Source organism: Pinus tabuliformis, chromosome 3_1 (assembly GCF_031772625.1).
Source record: "Pinus tabuliformis cultivar Carrire ecotype Pingquan chromosome 3_1, CPIR1, whole genome shotgun sequence".
Taxonomy (NCBI): domain Eukaryota; kingdom Viridiplantae; phylum Streptophyta; class Pinopsida; order Pinales; family Pinaceae; genus Pinus; species Pinus tabuliformis.
The window spans coordinates 754,236,269-754,258,302 of NC_142301.1; positions in this window are offsets into that span (position 1 = coordinate 754,236,269).

Here is a 22,034-nt window from a genome sequence, read left to right on the forward strand (position 1 = left end):
GATTCAAGATGATGATGTAAACCATGGGGGATGATTCACCATTTTTGGAGTAAAAAAGTACAAATATTAAAAAATAATAAAATAATAAAACTACTTATTTTAACTCGTATTTTCAACTTATCTCCTTAAGTTTTTACTCAAATTTCGAGCGGAAACACTCGTTGGATGCAAAATTTGATTCCTCATCCAAGGAATACCCATGTTGCATACTTTCGATGGATCCTACTACATGAAAAATGAGAAATACATGAAAAGACGTGATTGCAACCACGTTTTTTCATGTATTTATCCTTTTTCATGTAGTAGGGACCATCAAAAGTATGCAACATGGGGACTCGGATGAGGAATCAAATTTTACATCCAACGAGTGTTTCCACTCGAAATTTGAGTAAAACCATATGGAGATAAGTTGAAAATACAAGTTGAAAAATAGTTTTTTCTTTTTTTCCCTCTAAAATTTGATGATGTAATCTAATCTTATTTGATTATTTCCACTATTATTTTATAATTTCCTTAGGAAACCCATTTTAGACCTCAAAAGTCCCCTAATGACTCCTCACTGTGCATTCTTTACATTTATGAATACTGTTAGCAATAAACCCACCGGTTTCGCATGTTTGTTTTAGGTTGGTCTTCTTACACAGTTTCAAGCCTGCAGTTCGGTTCTGAGTCAAAGTTTATTGTTCAGTGAACCCAGCCACAGAGGCCACTGCCTCTGCTTGTTCTCTGGTAGAAAGGGATATGGGGTTCCACACTTGGGTTTCATTTCATGTCTTTTCGACTTCAGAACTATATTAATTTTTTATGTTTGTACATGAAAATAGTAACTTCTTGAATTCATTTGCATTTTATTATCCATTCTGTGATTTAATGTATGATTCGAATACTGTGACTATGCAATGAATTCGGCACCTAATGACTCCTCACTGTGCACTCTTTACATTTATGAATACTGTTAGCAATAAACCCACCGGTTTCGCATGTTTGTTTTAGGTTGGTCTTCTTACACAGTTTCAAGCCTGCAGTTCGGTTCTGAGTCAAAGTTTATTGTTCAGTGAACCTAGCCACAGAGGCCACTGCCTCTGCTTGTTCTCTGGTAGAAAGGGATATGGGGTTCCACACTTGGGTTTCATTTCATGTCTTTTCGACTTCAGAACTATATTAATTTTTTATGTTTGTACATGAAAATAGTAACTTCTTGAATTCATTTGCATTTTATTATCCATTCTGTGATTTAATGTATGATTCGAATACTGTGACTATGCAATGAATTCGGCACGACTCATACAAATTTTATATTTATTAATGTTTTTCTATTAAACAACAAATGCGGTCAAGAGTCATGTATATATATATATATATATATATATATATATATATATATATATATATCTTGCTATTAGACAGTGAATGTGGCCAGGCTCCACTCAATGGTTTTATTTCCTTTATGGTTTCTTTATGGCTCTATCTAGTCTTACGATTAATGTTTATATAAATCTCAGATATGGGGGTTTTCTTGTGCGTACTCTGCATGCAATGAACTCAATTCGTTTGTGCTCTTGTATTTTCTGTATGATATGGCTTAAGTTTTTATTGATGGTTTGGTCATAGTATTTTCTTAGCGAAGGCTACAGGGCCTTAGAGTAATTCCACACTTTGGAGTGTCATGAAACTAATGCCTTTTGCAGTTATGCTAGAACCTAGATGCTTACTATTTTTCTTTTTTCGAAAATGTTTGTACAGTTGATGATGCAAGTTTTATTATTCTTTACATCAGTTCATAAATCCTGTAGCAATAAACTATGACTATACATATTATGCAATGTACCAATCCCTTTAATATCTTTCTATGTACTTATAGAATGGAACTTCATCATTCATAACTTGAGTTATTTTAGCATATAAAGATTTTCATTCAGACATTACATAATAGAACTCAGCAATTCTTAACCACAAAATTGTATACTGGAATGAAATAAAACTTAATAAACTGAATCATACTTATCTCTTTCCATCAGTTGAACAACCTTAGACTGTTTTGGAAGATCTCTCCACCCAGCCTTGAGTCTGGCAATGACGTCCATACTCTCCCCTAAGCTCTTCCTCCTCTAGACAATATTTATAAGGTCTCTCTTTAATTTAGATACCTTGAAGCGTCAAGAGTGACTGTCCAGCATCAAGTCACATACCCTCATAACTTCTCTCCAGATCTCCCACTGGTTTATTTCATCTAGCTCAAGGATTTTCTGATGGCAACACTCTTCCTTTTGAGCAGTCTATTCCTTTCCTATCTCAATTCTCCAGCCCCCTAGGCCTTCCTCAAATTCTCATTTTGAGGAAACAAGTGAGTAACCACCTTAATTGTCTCAGGAGGTTTAACAACTGTTTTTAGTTCTTGAAAATACTTTAATTCTTATTATGCATTATTTATAAATTGTTCTGGCCAACTCAACCATAGTTCTTTAATGTTCTTATTGAACATATGATGACAAAATCATAACAGTAAGTAAAAGTAAAAGTAAAACAATAGAATAAGTTAATTGTCCATATAACGTGGGGTGTTACATCTCCCCCCTCTTATGAGGAACATTGTCCCCAGTGTTCTCTTTGGTTTACGAAAATAGTGCAGGATAAGCTTTCCGCATGAAATCCTCTTCTTCCCAGGTGGCTTCTTCTGGGCCAAAGTGCTTCCACTGCACTTTAACCTGGGTGATGGCTCATTTTCGCAAAGTTGTTTCTCTTCGTTTGAGAATACGAAGAGTTTTTGCCAGAAATTCTCCTTTCAGTTCGACCTGCACCTTTTCATGGATTGTCATCAAAAATTTAATTTATAAAAAAATTATACATTAATTATTTCATTAACTAATTTACCTGCACATTTTCCCAGTTAATTATATGCTAAGGATTGTACACATATTTTTTTAACAAGGAGACATGGAAAACATTGTGAACCTGGATATGGCTTGGTAACACGAGCTTATATGCTATAGGTCCAATTTGTTCCAATATTTGAAAAGGACCACAATACTGGGGTGCTAACTTAGCACAACCCCTCCATTGCAAGGTACTTTTCCTTGGCTTGACTCGCAAATACACATGATCTCCCACTTGGAATTCTCTATAGGTTCTCCTTTTGTCTACATAAACTTTTTGTTTATCCTGGGCGACTTTTAAATTCTGACAAATCTTTTTAACTGTTTGCTCCATCTCGGCTAGCATATCAAGACCCAATGTTAGTCTATTGACAAGACTGTTCCAATCTATGGGCACCCTACACCTTCTTCCATACAATGCTTCGAAGGGACTCATTCCCAATGACTTGTGGTGTTCGTTATTATAAGAAAACTCTACTAAGTGGAGGTAATCTTCCCACTTATGTGGCTGCTGCATCACAAACATTCTTAACATATCCTCTAAAACTTGATTAACCCATTCAGTCTGACCATCCGTCTGAGGGTGGTAAGTAGTATTGAATTAGATCTGTGTGCCCAATCCAGAGAAAAGGGTCTTCCAGAATGCGGATGTAAATTTTACATCCCTGTCTGAGATTACCACCTTGGGTATTCCGTGCAATCTAAATATCTCTCTCATAAAAATATCTGCAATTTCAACAGTCTTGTAAGTGGATTTTACCGGTATAAAATGAGTGGTTTTACTTAGCTTATCAACCACCACCATAATTGAGTTGTGCTGCTTCTTAGTTCGGGGAAAACCTGTGATAAAATCCAAAGTAATCACCTCCCATAGGTAGTGGTCACAGTGATCGAGTGGGATGTTGGTGTTCTGCCTTCACCAAATGACATTCTAAACATTTAGCCATATATTCAGTAATATCTTTTCTTAAACCTGACCAAAAATAATTTTTCTTTGATAGTTGAAAGTAATTACTGGTATCCTAGGTGGGCAACATATGGTTTCCTATGAAATTCATCCAATAAAAATTGTTTAATAGAATTCTGATTAGGAATATAAATTCGATTTCTAAAAGTTAATAGTTTATCCAGATTTATTCCATATTCAAATTTCTCCCTTTTATTCTGAGCATTGATTTCTTACTACCAAAGGAAGGTATATTCTGGGTCCTTAAGAGATGCTTCTTTAATCATATTAGGGAGTTTTGACTTCACTTGGTTGAATTGTATTTCATAAATGCAATGAAAATTTCTACTTAATACATTGGAAGCCCAATTTTATTTTCCCTTAAGGTGCCTTATTTCAAAGTCAAATTCACTTAAAAAGGCTGTCCACCTGGCTTGATGGGCATTTAAACTGGACTGGTTAAAGAAATTTGTAAGACTACTATGATCTGTTAACAACATAAATTTCTTCCCCAGTAAGTAGTGTCGCCACATTTTTAGTGCATGCACTACTGCTGTTAATTCAAGATCATAAGAAGAGTATTGCTGCTCATATTCCTTCAACTTGTGGGATTCATAAGCTATAACCTTTCCCTCTTGCGTTAATACTCCGCCAACACCCTCCTTGCTAGCATCTGTGCATACAACAAAATATTTCTCTGGATCCACCACCTTTAATACATGTGCAGTAGTAAGTAGGTGTTTTAATTGCTCAAAGCTTTGTTGACATTCAACTGTCCACTAGAAATTCCTTCCCTTCTTTTGTAACGAAGTCATGGGGAAAGCGATTTTTGAAAATCCTTCAATGAACCGACGATAGTACCCAACTAGGCCCAAGAAGGACCTAATATCAGCGAAATTATTTGGGGTGGTCTATTCCATAATGGGCTTAATCTTCTCCGGGTATACTACTATACCTTCTGCCGATATCACACTGGGTCAGATATATCCTTTATCAAGAAGCTCCTTCAGCTGCATTTTGAGTTCTGTTAATTCGGGTATACTCATACAGTAAGGAGTTCTGGAAACAAGAGCTGCACCTGGAACCAACTCAATTGTAAAATCGATATCCCACTTGGGTGGTAACCCGGGTATGGATTCAGGAAACACATCAACAAAGTCTTGAATGACAGGAATATCTTCTAGAGAAGTCATATTGCTCTTGGAATTTGTATATCCTACTTGTACAACATAAATTTGACAACCTTTCCTAATGCATTTTCCCAGCTGGTTAGCAGTAATAGGACGTAACTTAATATTTTTCTTAATTCCTTGAATTTCCTTCCTCTGTCCCAATTCAGTGAGGTAAATAACATATTTTCCCTTACAATCTACTAAGGACCAATTCCCTTCTAACCAATCCATCCATATTAATACATCATATGATCCCAATGGGATTATGTTTAAATTAACATAAATCCGTTGTCCCAAAATATCCACAAGACAGTGTTATGTTTTTGTAACTACCCTTCGCTTCGCCCCTGTAGCTAATTGGAATAACCAGGGTTTTTTAAATTTACTACTTTGGAGTTGGAATTCCTCTACAATCTTAGGACTAACATAGCTTAAGCTAACACCTAGATCAAACAAAATAGAGACAGGTTGATTAGTGATCATACCTTCACACTCAATCATGGTGGGTTGGTATTCTTCTTGATGGTCATCAAGTGCAACATTAATCCTGGGCATGCTCCTCGCCACCTCCCTAACCATGGAGGCTTCTTGCATGTTCGAAAGTTGCTCTTTTCTTTCTCTATGCAAACAATTTTTCTAATAATGGGATTCCCGCACCCTCATCACTGCAGAGGATGTTTTTGTTGTTGCTCATTAGCAGGCTTATTAGCTCCCTCGGTCTGTCTACTTTTAGTAGATGCTGGGAGCTTTGGTTGATTCCTTGTTGGAATTTTACTAAAGGTTCTTTGTTGCAAATTCCTTCCACTGACAATTTTTGTTTGTCTATTTGGGGGAAAATTTCTTCCCCTCTAGTTCAAACCTCCTTTCGAACCCTCACTTTTCTGTTTCATTTGCTGATAACAAATGTGGGCTTTTCACACAATGTCATCCATCATTTTTGGATAATCAAATTCTAACTTCTCCTTCATGAAATTAGGTAGACTACTAATAAAACATTGAATCTTGGCTTTTTCTTCCTGCATATATGGTACATACCATAGTAAAGAGGTAAATTGTTTCACATATTCATCCATAGTTAAGGCTCCTAGCCTTAAATCATGGAATTCCTTTGCTTTTTCATCATAATAGCATTCCGTCAAATATTTATCTTTGAAATGCTTCTGAAATTCTTTCCATGTGACTTGCTCTTCGTCAATTTTCCTTACAGTATTTATTTCTTCCCACCACTGGGTGGACTTACTTCTTAGTTGACGGTTTTGTCATAGTATTTTCTTAGTGAAGGCTATAGGGCCTTAGATTAATTCCATACTTTGGAGTGCCATGAAACTAATGCCTTTTGCAGTTATGCTAGAACATAGATGCTTATTGTTTAGTCAATTTAGTGTCATCTAAATTGCTATCATAAATTGTCAACCAGGAGCTCGTAAGCTGATGAAGTGAAGGTGTACTATATGTACTTAAGCAACCTCTTAGATCTTTTTGTCGTTTGGGGGTGTTGTTTGTGGTCAATTTAACTTCCTAAGATGGAGTGATGATTTTATAAACAGATGAGTGATAGTGTGTGTAAGGTGATTTCTAAGTGAGTGAGTGTGTGTTGTTGGTGGTTTCTAACTACCTTGTAAACTTTGCAAAGAAAGAGATTGAAAGAAATAAATAACTTGAAATGAACTGAAAGCAAAGAACCACTTTCTAATGGCACTAGACACTATTCATGCTGCTGCAAATAAAAAGGTAAGAAAATCACTTTAAAAACCAATGATAATGTTCATCTCTTCCTAACTCTCTGCTTCCAACATATAGTACTATGTAAAACACGATTAGGAAGTAGTTAGAGATAAGTTTAAAAAGTGAGAAAGTTCTAAATGACAAATTATAACACCACTGTGCCTTTCTCCAGCATTCTGCTTCCAACATACATTGTTATGTGTAACAAGTGAAGAAAGAGTTAGTGATATAAGCCAAAAGCTACTCAAAGCAAGCTGTAATTTATTAGTAATCTGATCTCTTAAAGATGAACAATTTATGATAATAGAGCATCAATGTGTTAGCATACAGCTCGAGGAACTAAGCTAGAAGTAAGCTAAAAAAATCAAAGTAAAGGCAGCAACTATGAACATGTCAACTGAAAATACCATCAGATATAAAGCAAATACACAAAGACAAAACAATCTCGGGTTAAAAACCTGCAAAAACAACACTGATCAGTTTAAAATAAAAGCTGGAAATGAAATGACATGAAATCAAATGGTAAACTATTATACATGATGAAAGAAATAAAAATTGCTGAAGGCAGGAAAATGAAATCAAACACTATGTACACGGGCTGTCATAGATGGGGGCCCTCCATCCACGCAACCAGCTAAAAGATCAGCTACGAAAAGGTGAACAAGAACAGTCTTCTTTTTATAAAACCAGCATGTCAAAATACAGTGAAAAAGTGCTGTAGGAACAACCTTCTAAAACAGAGTTTTGATAACAAAATCAGCGCAGCAATTACAATATTCAAAAAGCTAATCTATAAGCGTTGGCACACGCTTTATTTATAAGCACAGAGGCAAACTACCCTCTGCGTGAACTAAGCAACTACAGCCTAACTTATTAACTACGCAGCAACACGCAGTCTTAACTAATTAACTTGTGCAGCAACACGCAGGCAACTTCGTGCACTTTTGGAGGAAACGGTCATCATGGGAGGTAAATCTATGTTTGGATCCTGTCTTTAGCTGTCTTCGTGGCATGGAGGAAGTGCCAGCTATAGTTCCGTGTCCCAGCTGCTCACGGCTCCCGTGCCACCGTTTAGAACTTGACCGTTTGACCGAGGGAACACCTGCGTTGACCAAGGGCATACGTGACTGGTTTGGCTCAACCAATAGCATACGATCCATGTGTACATTCATCCCAACATGCCCATGTGGACCGTTCCTTGAGAAGACACGTGGAGTATATCAAACAACAAAAAGGCTGCGGAATCTCTGAGTAGCTGCAGAATTGCTGAACAGCTGCGGAATGGCTGAACAGCTGCGGAATTGCTGTATATGTTCCAAAATTCTAATCAAACAATCAAACATTAGCAAAGTTCACAAATCATGCTTAAAGACATCAAATGTAATGATCTGGGTAGGTTTATAAGGAAAATAAGGCAAAAGAGAGAGATAAGTGAGGAAAAGCTGTAGGTAATAATGGATGATTAGGTGCAAGTTAGAGGCTCTACATACCCCCACTACGAGGGTATTGCATGTCCTCATGCAATCAAAAACACTGTCTAATCCACCTGCTGAGATGCCTCTGCTAAGACATCTAGTCTTCTCTTCTTCCTCTGTGTGGCCACATTGACTCTTGGTTTCCTCAACAAGCATCTGAACTTTAGATTGACCAAGGCTCTATTTAGCTTTCTGCATTTCTTCTTTAGCTTTTTGTTTTTCCTTTGCCACAGGCCCAGATGAAGCATGGTATTATCGTGAACCATCTTATCCACTTTAGCTTGCTCCTTCAATTTTTCATTCTCTTGTATGATATGGCGATTTAAAACTTCAAGCTCAAAAATTTCCTGTTTGAGTGAATGAACTTGCTGCTCCAAAGGTAGAACAGTGCTTGGACCAGCAGCAGCTTGTTCTAACGTCTCCAGGTAATTATAAACTTTTTGCTGATCTGGGTCAATCTCTGGTGACTTCTTTGGACTAGGCTCATGCTCAAATTCGGATCCATGTTCAGATTCAGGTTCATGCTCAAAAGGACTTTCCTCACGTGGAGGACTAGTCTCAACATACTCAACATGTGGAGGGCTTTTCTCAAAGTCAAGTCTTGTAGCAACCTTTTCAGGTGTGCTCAAGTCAATAATGAGTGACTCCTTACCCTTTGTGGTCCCCACTTTGTCTTGTAGCCTTCTGCTCCTTCTCACGGTGGTGATGCTCTGTTTTTCCTTTTGTGGTTTTTGCTTTTGTTTTTGCATCTTCTTGGAAAGGGCAGCCTCATGGAGTTGGGCCAATCTATGTGCTAATGGCTGAGTGTCCTCTTCACTGGAATTTTCAGGAGTAAGGTAGATTTCTTGAGCTATAGCTTTGCCTTTATCTTTCTTTTGTCTCTTCCTATTCTCCTTTCTCTTTTGAGCAGCTTCTTGGACAAGTTCTGAAAGGGTTTCTGTAATGATTCCTTGGGCTGTTTGGTCAATAACTTCAGTAAGCCCAGGGTCAATTTCTTGTTCAGAATGATGTGCATCAATTTCTTCTTCAATCTGTTCTTGGACAGTTTCTTCTTGGACAGTTTCAAGGACAGCAGTTTTAGGGACAGTAGTTTCTACTTGGGCAACAATTTCTGGGGTAATTTCCTCTCCTCTTTTCCTTCTACTCTTTTTAGGCACTTGAGGTGAACCACCAGAGGCTTCCCCTATCTCTTGGAAATGATTTCTTATAAGAAATCTCTCCCATGTATCTCCTTTTGCTTTCAACTGTTCTTCAACTAGCATCTTAACAAGACCATGATGATACAGATGTGGCTCAATGTTTCTTGGGTTCCTTTGGACTATTGAGCACATTTTTCTAAGGCTTGAGAGTAGAAAATATGGAAGGTTAATGTCATCTCCTAAGAAATGCATCATGACTTTGGCATGGTAAACATATAGAATTCCAAACCTTCCCTCACAGGTAAAGAATTTTTGTACTAGTAGAAGTAAAGCTGTCCATTCTTCTTTGACAAAACTAACAGGAATCCCTTTTGTAAAAATGCTGGTGTCCATACCTGGATTCTTTAGAATTTGCTTCCATTGCTGGTCTTGTACTGATCGGTTTTTGAACCATCTTTCTCCAGTTTGTGGTAGTGAGGTGGCCTGTGCTAGACTGCTTTCAGTGACTGTAAACTTCAGATCCCCTATCTCCACTTGATTGTCTTTGTCTCTGAAAGAACGTGCAAAAGCCTTCGTAACCTCTCTGTGGTAGCCCTTGAATTTTTGGATGCACTGGAGCCAATTTGCTTTCTGCAAAGCGTCTTTAACTTGAGGATATCCTTCCAGAAATTTGGAGCCCTCTGGCTCTGCCCTTAAGAGTTTACCCATTAGTTCTATGGCTTCGTTTTAGAACTTTTGGAGAAAGGGTTACACGGCTTCAACAGTGGTCTTAACACAGTAAATTTACGGCTCTAATGTAACAGCCGTAATACACTCTCAACAGTAATCAAAGTTTAGCAGAGAGGAAAGAGTGAAACAGAGTATGGTTACGGTGGCAGCGTAGTGGATACAGCGGAATAATGGAAATGCGGAAATGAACCAGCGTGAATGAGGTTATACAAGCGTAGGAGGGTTATGAATGATGGGTAGAAATGGTTAGGTCCTTAGGCATCGGTCATGAGTATACACTTGGCTGCGGAATTATGACGCAGAGAGCCGTAGTACAATAGTCTACGTCACTCAGGTACAAAAACTTTAATGGAAGAGCAGCCGTGATTGAGTTTCAAAATCGTGATGAACAGGGACCGGTAAGTTTGAGGGATACGTGGATTTTTGGTCGCATGATGGGAAGGACTGGTAATCATTACATTAAATGGCTAAAAACACAATCCGAAAACTATGCTAAATGTTATAACCGTAGGTTTAGAATTTAGATCATACCTCATATCCGCGCTTGGATTGCTTTTGATCATTTGCCATTAACCCTTCATTGTTTTATTACTGCTGCATGACTCTTTTCCAATTATTGTTGATGACTTCTGAACTGCAATTTCTTCTTAAACAGACTGTGTTTCTTTTATGCAGGTGCAGAGAGCTGCGGAATTGCTGAATGGCTGCGGAATTGCTCCTCAGCTGCGGAAACTGCAGTGATACCCTCTGGCTGCACAAAACAACTTTAGCTATGTGAAGTAAATCTGAAAAATGACTTTATTGGTGGAATGGAATGTAATGAATGGATGGATGGAAAAAAATGAGGTGGAGTGAGAGTAATTGGATGAATGAGATGGTGAATGAAGTGGATGTAATGATGAAATGAGATGGAATAAGGAGGAAAAAGAGATTTTTTTTTTTAGAAATATGAGGTGTCAGGTGACCCTGATTTTCACCTCAGATTTCCTGCATAGGGCTGCCAATCAGAGACTGGTTTTCAGGCCTATACATTTATTATTATTATTATTTTTTTTTTTTTTTCAAATACCAAAGATTAGGCTGATGGAGGAGAAGAATCCTTCTCCACCAACCTGATTGCAGAATCTTCTTTAAACAACTTGACAAACTCCTCTTTTGAGAGTGGCTTTTGGTAGATCTTCAAGCGATGGCCATTCACAATAAGAGGAGTATGAAATTCATCAATAGTTTTCACTCGAACTGCTCCATTGCTAAAGACTTCATCAATCTCATATGGCCCCAGCCAATGAGTTTGAAACTTTCCTTTGAAGTCTTTGAACTTTGAATCAAACAATAGAGCCCAATCTCCTTTCTGAAACTTTCTTTCTTTGATATGACGATCATGACATTTAGATCTTTGGTGTTGAACTAGGTCGGTTCTTAGAATTGCATCTTGTCTTATTTCATCTAGCTCATTTAGCTGGTCCATTCTGTGTTTTTGGGCTTCTGAGAGGCTCATTCCCAATTGGACTGCCATCTTGAAGGTCTTGATTTGGAACTCAATGGGAAGCAGGACTTCCTTCCCTTAAACAAGTTCATAGGGAGAATGTCCTGTTGTGTTCTTCCATGTAGTTCTATAGGCCCATAAGGCTTCAAGAAGCCTTTCCGCCCAATCTCTTCTATGAAGATGAACAGTCTTGGTGATAATGCCTTCAAGAACTTTATTGGTAGATTCCACTTGGCCATTTGATTGCGGATGGTATGGAGTAGATGTTCTGTGCTTGATCTTATATTCCTCCATTAGCTTCTCCATCAATTTAGATGTAAATTGGCTGCCATGATCTGTCACAATTTCCCTTGGGACACCAAAACGAGTGAAAATATCCTCAAAAAGAAATTGAACAACTGAATTTTTAGTGGCAGAAGGCAATGCTTTCGCTTCTACCCACTTAGTAACATAATCAGTACAAACCAGTATATACTTCTTTTGCTTTGATGGTGGATTAATTGGTCCAACGAAATCTAGAGCCCATTTCTCAAAGGGTTCGATGCATACTTGAGGCTGTAGTGGCATTTCATTTGAAGGAGTTGGTCTCCCAACTCTTTGGCAGCTGTCACACCTTCTAACATACTGCTTTGCATCTTTAAAGAGAGAAGGCCAATAATATCCTAGAGAAAGGATTTTATAGGCTGTCCTCTTGTCAGCAAAGTGCCCGCCGCATGGTTCATCATGACATGCCTTAAGGATGTCAGGAATTTCATCTTCCCGAACACACCTTCTGATTATACAATCTGGCCCTGTTTTGAACAATTCAATAGAAATCCAAGAATAATGTGAACTCTCTTGAATGATTTTCCTTTTCTCATTAGGAAATAAGTGTAGAGGTAGCTTCCCTGTAACTAGATAATTAGCCATATCTGCATACCAAGGAGTCTTGGTAGTTACTGCAAACAAGTATTCATCTGGAAACTTATCTTCTACTGGAGAATCTTCATTAGTGTTTTGGATTCTAGACAAGAAATCAGCTACTGTGTTTTGTTTTCCAGGTCTGTCTAACACAGTAATGTTGAATTCTTGTAAAAGTAAAAGCCATCTTGTAACTCTACCATTAGTAACAGGTTTGTTCATTAAATATCTTATGGCCGAGTGATCAGTATGGACAAAGGTTTCATAGCTGGTTATGTAGTGTCTAAACTTATTAATCGCATGTACCACAGCTAAGAACTCTTTTTCTGTAACAGTATAATTTAACTCAGTGGGAGTCAAATTTTTACTGGTGTAATAAATGGCATAAGGGATCAAATCCTTTTGTCCCAAAACAGCTCCTAGAGCTGTATCTGAAGCATCAGTAGAAATGTGGAAAGGGAGTTTCCAATTTGGCCCCCTTAAGATGGGTGCTTCAGATATTCTAGTTTTTAAAGCTTCAAAGGCAGATTGACACTCAGGATCCCACTTGAACTCACAGTCTTTGGTAAGCAATTTGAAAAGAGGAGATGCTATCTTAGTGAAGTTTTCAATAAATCTTCTGTAATATCCAGTGAACCCAAGAAAACTTCTAACATCTTTCTGGCAATTTGGAACAGGTAACTTAGAGATGACTTCAACTTTGGATCTATCAACCTTAATCCCATCTCCTGAAATATGATGTCCTAAAACAATCCCTTCAGTAAACATCATAAAACACTTTTCATGACTTAAAGAAAGATTTGTTTCCTTACATCTTATCAGTACTTTTTCCAAATTTTCCAAAGCTTCTTCAAATGTATTACCATAAACTGTGAAATCGTCCATGTAGACCTCTACACAATCATGAATCAGATTTGAAAAAATTCCTAATACAGCCCTTTGAAAAGTAGCAGGTGCATTGCATAATCCAAAAGGGAGTACTCGGTAGGCAAAAGTTCCCCAAGGACAAGTAAATGTGGTTTTGTCTTGATCTTCAGGTGCTACCTGAATCTGATTATACCCACTAAAACCATCCAAGAATGAGAAATACTTTTTACCTGCTAAAGTGTCTAGTACCTGATCAATAAAAGGTAGAGGGAAATGATCCTTTAAGGTTGCCTTGTTTAATTCTCGATAATCAATGCAAACTCTCCATTTACCATTCTTTTTGGGCACTATAACCAAGGGAGAAACCCATTGGCTATCTGAAATGGGGTAAATGAAGTTTACCTTGAGCAATTTCTGGAGTTCTTCTTTCACGATTTCCCTAAGGTTTGGATTCATCCTTCTTTGTGGTTGCCTAATAGGTCTGCTGTTTTCTTCAATATAGATGTGATGAATACAAGTCTTAGGATCGATTCCTTTCATGTCAGTGTATTCCCATGCAAATGCAGTGGAATGTTTTTGCAAAAGTTTGGTTAATTCTTCTTGTTGTGATCTTTCCAAGTTCCTGTTAATGTTCAATGTTTTTCCTGGAAGGATTTCAACTGTAGAACTACCAAACTCTTCCATTGAGAAGAGAGACATCTGTCTAGAGGAGAGATATTCAATGTCTGCATCTAACTGAAACTGTGTAGAGTCATATTCTAAAGGTATTTCAAAATTTTCTAATGTATTTAGGATTTGACTGTCTTCACTAATCTCAGAGATGGTTAGAACATGTTGAATAGTATCCTCATCATCGACCCACTCATCTTCTCCTATTTCTGTTATTGCCTTTGCTGGAGGATACAAGTTGAATTTCTTGGTGGAATTACCATCTGATATATACATGTCCCCAGACCTACAACTGATGAAAGCATCAGCTGTTGCTAGCCAAGGTCTTCCTAAGATAAGAGGATGTCCTCCTAGATTGTTCTTGGGAGTTAAAATCATAAAATCAACTGGATATTCCCAAGAGTCTAGGGAGACTGGAATGTCTTCCAATACACCATCATGTTTAATGATTAATCTATCTGCAAGTTGCAGTAAAGTAGGTGTAAAGAGAAGGTTAGGAAGCTTTAACTGATCCATGGTCTGTCTACTCATGATGTTGATAGCGGCTCCTAAGTCAATCAAAGTATTTTGGATTTCAACCCCATTAATATGAGTTTTGACAATAGGGCTACCGGGATCCACATACTTTTGCATGGTAATCTTACCCATCATAATGTCTGCAATTTTTCCAACTAGATGTATCCTTTTGGTATCTCTGGTTCTTTTTACTGTTTTCTTCAAACTCAACTCCTTTATTGTCTTTGCTAGAATGGGAATTTCCTTAATGGCTTGTAACAAGGGAATCTTGATACAGACATTCTTCAATTCATCTAGAAAACTATAGTCAGGCAACCAAATTTGCTTTTCCACTCCTTTGTCAATTTGTAATCTTTCAGGAAAAGGAGGTATAGCTGAAGATGTAGGTTGCTCAACTATGGGAGTTGTAGAGGTTGATTTTTTTCCTTTTTCTTTTTGGATATTTTGGTTTTGAAGTGATACTTCAGAACCCTTATTGACTTTGAGAGATTCTTCCTCAGAAATGCTTGGTTGTTGAACACTTGTAGAAGGTTGATCTAGGATTCTCCCTGATCTGAGTTGTACTTCATTGAGAGGAACAACCATATAGGTAGGGAATGGTTGACCTTCCATCATGTAAGCATTTTGAGGGTTCCTATTATTTGGATTTGGTAATGGCTGAGAGGGAAGTTGATTTGACTTCTGCTGGGATTGAAGCGAGAGTTGAGAATTTTGATTTTGTGGAGGAGGTTGTTGTTGTTGAGGGTATGGCAATGATAGTTGTTGACCTTGATTTGGAAGTTGTGGAGCTTGCTGATTCTGAAATGATGGAGGATATTGATAGAATTGAGCAAGTCTCCCATAAGGATTTTGCATGCTTTGCATCCATGCTTGAAAAGCATTTTGAGGTTGAGGCCAAGATTGTTGCCAAGGATTCCAATTTGGTTGGGGTTGAAAATTCATAGAGTTGTTAAACCCTTGATTTTGTTGCCCTTGCCAAGGTCTCCTTGCAACAAAACAGAGAGATTCAAGTGTGTTTGGATCCTCTTGAAAGACTGCTTTGAGGCCAGGAATTGAAGGACAATCCTTGGTCTCATGAGTTTCTGAGCAAATTACGCATGTTTCTACAACGTGTGCATCCAAGGGACATTCCCTTAAAGCATGTTTCTTTCTACATTTCGGGCAAAAGATGGCCAAAGCCTCAGCTTCTGCTTTTTGTTTATTGTGAATCTTAAGGGTATCTAGTTGTTCACTAAGACTCCCTAAGATGTCAGTTTTAAATTCATCAAGCATATTGCCGATTTCAGCCCTACTTACTGATCCTGTTGCAGATTTATTTGCTCTAAGGAGAGAAGGATCTCTAGGCCCTTTTTGAGTTTTCGATTTGCCCCTTGAGAGATGGATACAGAGTTCTGCTATATCATTGAGTGAAAGTTGAGAAATATCCCCTTTCCCCATCATGTTTAAGATATCTATCCATTCATCCCTAATGGCTTTTAATAAGAGGGATTTTAAGGTCTCTTCATCCAAGCTACTCATTTTTGCTCTTTTCAAGTTATATTGAAATCTTTCAAGTAAATCTTCTAAGCTCTCATCTTCTCTTTGCATCATTTTAAATACCTCGTCCTTGTGATTAGTAGGCATACAATAGTCCAAATACCTATCCAAAAAGGTTTGTTTCATTTCATCCCAAGACCTAATGGATTGAGTGAGTAACCCCATGAACCATTTCAAAGCTTGATCTTTTAATGTTGAGGGGAACAATTTGAGTTTCTGAGTATCATCCAGATAGTCATAAGTTCGACACACAACTTCAAATTCAAATAAAAATGTTTCAGGGTCCTCAGTTCTTAACCCATGGAAGTTTGGGAGGACAGATGGTGATATGTTTTTCATAGTGGCTCGGGAATCCTCATTAACAATGGGAAACCCAAATGAATTATCCCCATCTCTATTTCCTCCTCCAAGGGGACCTCTACCTCCTCCATTATTATTGTTATTTCCTCCTCCTCCTCTACCTCTACCTCTACCACCTCCTTCTTCCTCTGCCATGATGGTTCTCCTAGGGATTTCAAAATCTTCTGGTTCCTCTACAAAGGGTGAATGAGAAGAGATTTCTCCTTCTTCTTCATGTGTTTCTACTTCCTCAATTACAATTGGTCTTTCTGTAGGAGAAAGAGAAGAGTCTCTTCCTGGTTCAAATTCAATAGAAGGTGTGGGAGAGTCAACTCTTGGCTCTTGAATTCCAGGAATTCTAGGACTAGGAGTGTCGGTTGGAGATAAGGGAGGTGTCTCTTGTCTATCCCTTGAAGCAGATGGACTTGTAAAAATTGAACTTCGAGCTCTAGCTAAAAACCTTCCCCTAGAATCTCTAGCTCTATGCATGTCATTTTTTTTTATTATTTTTCTTCAAGTCAAGTTAATAGTTCTTTTTCTGATCTTCCAGGTCACTCTAGGTGCAAGAAGAGAGCATACTCAAGAAACTACTAAATCAATAACTTTCTCTTTTCTGATCCTCCAGATCACTTTGAAGTGCAAGAGGAGAGCATACTTTGATAGGTTATCAATTTCTTTCCTTGAAATTTTATGTTTTTTTTTTCTAAGAATATGGCTACTTAATTTCACTTCCCCGGCAACGGCGCCAAAATGTTTAGTCAATTTAGTGTCATCTAAATTGCTATCATAAATTGTCAACCAGGAGCTCGTAAGCTGATGAAGTGAAGGTGTACTATATGTACTTAAGCAACCTCTTAGATCTTTTTGTCGTTTGGGGGTGTTGTTTGTGGTCAATTTAACTTCCTAAGATGGAGTGATGATTTTATAAACAGATGAGTGATAGTGTGTGTAAGGTGATTTCTAAGTGAGTGAGTGTGTGTTGTTGGTGGTTTCTAACTACCTTGTAAACTTTGCAAAGAAAGAGATTGAAAGAAATAAATAACTTGAAATGAACTGAAAGCAAAGAACCACTTTCTAATGGCACTAGACACTATTCATGCTGCTGCAAATAAAAAGGTAAGAAAATCACTTTAAAAACCAATGATAATGTTCATCTCTTCCTAACTCTCTGCTTCCAACATATAGTACTATGTAAAACACGATTAGGAAGTAGTTAGAGATAAGTTTAAAAAGTGAGAAAGTTCTAAATGACAAATTATAACACCACTGTGCCTTTCTCCAGCATTCTGCTTCCAACATACATTGTTATGTGTAACAAGTGAAGAAAGAGTTAGTGATATAAGCCAAAAGCTACTCAAAGCAAGCTGTAATTTATTAGTAATCTGATCTCTTAAAGATGAACAATTTATGATAAGGAGACCATCAATGTGTTAGCATACAGCTCGAGGAACTAAGCTAGAAGTAAGCTAAAAAAATCAAAGTAAAGGCAGCAACTATGAACATGTCAACTGAAAATACCATCAGATATAAAGCAAATACACAAAGACAAAACAATCTCGGGTTAAAAACCTGCAAAAACAACACTGATCAGTTTAAAATAAAAGCTGGAAATGAAATGACATGAAATCAAATGGTAAACTATTATACATGATGAAAGAAATAAAAATTGCTGAAGGCAGGAAAATGAAATCAAACACTATGTACACGGGCTGTCATAGATGGGGGCCCTCCATCCACGCAACCAGCTAAAAGATCAGCTACGAAAAGGTGAACAGGAACAGTCTTCTTTTTATAAAACCAGCATGTCAAAATACAGTGAAAAAGTGCTGTAGGAACAGCCTTCTAAAACAGAGTTTTGATAACAAAATCAGCGCAGCAATTACAATATTCAAAAAGCTAATCTATAAGCATTGGCACACGCTTTATTTATAAGCACAGAGGCAAACTACCCTCTGCGTGAACTAAGCAACTACAGCCTAACTTATTAACTACGCAGCAACACGCAGTCTTAACTAATTAACTTGTGCAGCAACACGCAGGCAACTTCGTGCACTTTTGGAGGAAACGGTCATCATGGGAGGTAAATCTATGTTTGGATCCTGTCTTTAGCTGTCTTCGTGGCATGGAGGAAGTGCCAGCTATAGTTCCGTGTCCCAGCTGCTCACGGCTCCCGTGCCACCGTTTAGAACTTGACCGTTTGACCGAGGGAACACCTGCGTTGACCAAGGGCATACGTGACTGGTTTGGCTCAACCAATAGCATACGATCCATGTGTACATTCATCCCAACATGCCCATGTGGACCGTTCCTTGAGAAGACACGTGGAGTATATCAAACAACAAAAAGGCTGCGGAATCTCTGAGTAGCTGCGGAATTGCTGAACAGCTGCGGAATGGCTGAACAGCTGCGGAATTGCTGTATATGTTCCAAAATTCTAATCAAACAGTCAAACATTAGCAAAGTTCACAAATCATGCTTAAAGACATCAAATGTAATGATCTGGGTAGGTTTATAAGGAAAATAAGGCAAAAGAGAGAGATAAGTGAGGAAAAGCTGTAGGTAATAATGGATGGTTAGGTGCAAGTTAGAGGCTCTACACTTATTGTTTTTTTTGGTCGAAAATGTTTGTATAGTTGATGGTGCAATTTTTATTATTATTTACATCAGTTCATAAATCCTGTTTGTACAATTGATGGTGTAAGTTTTATTATTCTTTACATCAATTCATAAGTCCTACAGAAATAAACTATGACTATACATATTACCAATCCCTTCAATATCTTTCTACATACTTACAGAATGGAACTTCATCATTCATAACCTGAGTTATTTTAACATATACACATTTGCATTCAGACATTACATAATAACAACTCAGCAATTCTTAACCACATAACTGTATACTGGAATGAAATAAAACTTAATAAAATAAATCATACGTATCTGTTTTTGTCATCTAAACAACCTCAGACCTTTTTGGAAGATCTCTCCACCTAGCCTCGTGTCCACCAATGACCTCCAAAATCTCCCCCAAGCTCTTCCTCCTCCAGACAATTTTTATACGGTCTGTCTTTAATTTGGTTATCTTGAAGCGTTAGGACTGACTGTCCATCATTAAGTCACATACCCTCATAACTTCTCTCTAGATCTCCCACTGGTTTATTTAACCCACCTCAAGGAGTTTCTGATGGCAACACTCTGCCTTTTGACAGGCTATGTGTAATGAGGACCTGCCATCCCATTTTGGCTACCAGGGCAGTGGAGAAAAAAACTAGATTTTTAAATCCCCAACCACCCCATTTCTTCAGGAGGGCTATCAACTCCCAATGCACCCATGCATAAATTCGACCATCTTATCTTCCTTTCCATAAAAATATGCAACACAACCTTTGAATTCTCATGAGGATGCCCCTTAGGATCTAGGCCATGGACATCCAATAAACTGGTGTCACCTCCAAAACAAATTTAATAAGTACCAGTATTCTAGCCCTGGAGAGGTATTTATGATGCCAAATATTTATTCTGCGTTCAATCTTTGCAACCAACTAGGTCCAATTTGCTATCCTGTAATGGAGAGGCTTTAGTATGAAACCAATGTACTTAAGGTCGTCATCTAGGGATTGGAAATCTATGGAGAGCATATTGGATCTCATTGGGAGAGCATCCAAAAGTTGTGATGGTGGATTTGTGAGCATTGCACTCCATTATTGTTGCTGTATTAAAAAGAAGCATAACAGAGTGTAAAAATGTTAGATCCCCAATACCTCCATTAAGATATATAAGGTCATCATCTATAAATTAAAAATGTGATAATATGCAATTATTGATAATCTTGATGCCCTGTAGTCACCCTAATTTGCGCTCTTGAAAGATGAGGCAGCTATGGCCTTCCATAATAAGCAGGAATGATAAAGGGGAGAGAGGACATCCCTACCTAATTTCCCTTTCGGCATGGAAAAAAGGAGATGCTGAGCCATTGATGAGTACCCTGAAGGAGACCTTTGTGATGCAGCACATGATCCAATTAATAAACTCCAGAGGAAATCCTAGATGTGTTAATAGCATCCACAGATAAAGCCAGCTAATACGATCAAATTCCTTTGCAAGATCAATATTGAGAATCATACCTTTCAGTTTCTTTGTTTTAATGGAATGAAGTACTTCTTGGGCCATGGCAATAGCATCGTGAATATACCGATCATTGAGAAAGCAAATTGTTCAGGTGAAATGTGGGAAGAGAGAATGGGTTTGATCCGATTGGAAATGATCTTGGCAGTGATTTTATAGATGCAATTGTAGAGGGAAATAGGATGGAAAACATTGAAGGATTTAGGACTATCAGCCTTCGGTATGAGAGAAATGAAAGTGGAGTTGAAGGCCTCACACATGCGCCCAGTGGTATGTTATTCCTTAATAATGCGAAGTAAATCCTCTCCCAATAAGTCAAAGAATGCAATATAAAACTCAATAGGCCATCCATATGGCTCATGACTTTTGTCCTTCTTAAACCATTTTAGAGTGTTCCCTAGTCCCCCCATCGAGACTGACTTAAGAATATCCTTAGCGTCCTCCTATTCCACATAGTGAGGAAATAAACCTACCACTCTTATAATTTTTGCAAGTGATGCTTCACGAGGAGCTCTATAAATATTCTTGAAGTGAGATGAGCCAAGAGAGGCCACTTAATGAAAGGTTTGAACTCTTTGTCCTTGATCATTAGCCATCTTCCAAATAGTGTTTATAGCACGATGCCCATTTGCAAATTTGTGGTAGAATTTAGTGTTATCATCACCCTCTTTCAACCAAATCGCTCTACTCTGAAGTCTCCAAGATTCCTCTTTATCTTTCAAGATTCGGTCCTGAGAAGTTTATAAGGAGATGAGATGTGCCTTTGTATCATCAGAAAAATACCCCCTCCCATATTCATCCTCAAGGCTAGCTATCTCAGTCTCAATAGAAAGGAGGGTGTTATCATCTTGCAGTCGCTTTTTATGGGCCCATCTCATAGATATTCACTTGAGATTTGTGAGATTGTTAGAGAACCCCTCTGAGATAGATCAACTCGAGATGGGTGGATGTACCTTCCAAAAATTGGAGACAAGGCAAAGATAGTCATGATCCTTCAGCCAAGTCGCATTGAATTTGAAAGGTTATTTTGGTTTATGTTCAAGTCCACATATCTCAAGATAAATGGGTGAGTGATCTGATAAACCCCCCGTTCCAACCCACTGTATGTAGTTGTGGATGTTTCTAATTAGTTTCTCCTTGATGAGAAAACAATCCAATCTGCGGGCCAACATTTCCTCCCCAGTCCTATGATTCCTCCAAGTAGGCTGAAGTCAAGCCATGGGTATGTCAATAAACTTGTGCTCCTCGAGGAGTGATTCAATATCATAATATAGGGAATCGATTTGGGCATTGTGTCCCCATGATTCAGCATGTCCAATGGAGAAATTAAGATCACCACCCAAGATTATATTATCATCTTGTAGAGGGCTAGTCTTGAGGTGATGTTCCCAGAAGGTAGCCCTATTATGGCAAGGACCATAGACATTAATTAGCCGATTTCTAAATTTAGTTCATAAGAGAATATATATGCCTCTATGTATCCACAACCTCCCCAAATATTAGATCATTTAACCAATTTAGGGTTATATCACAA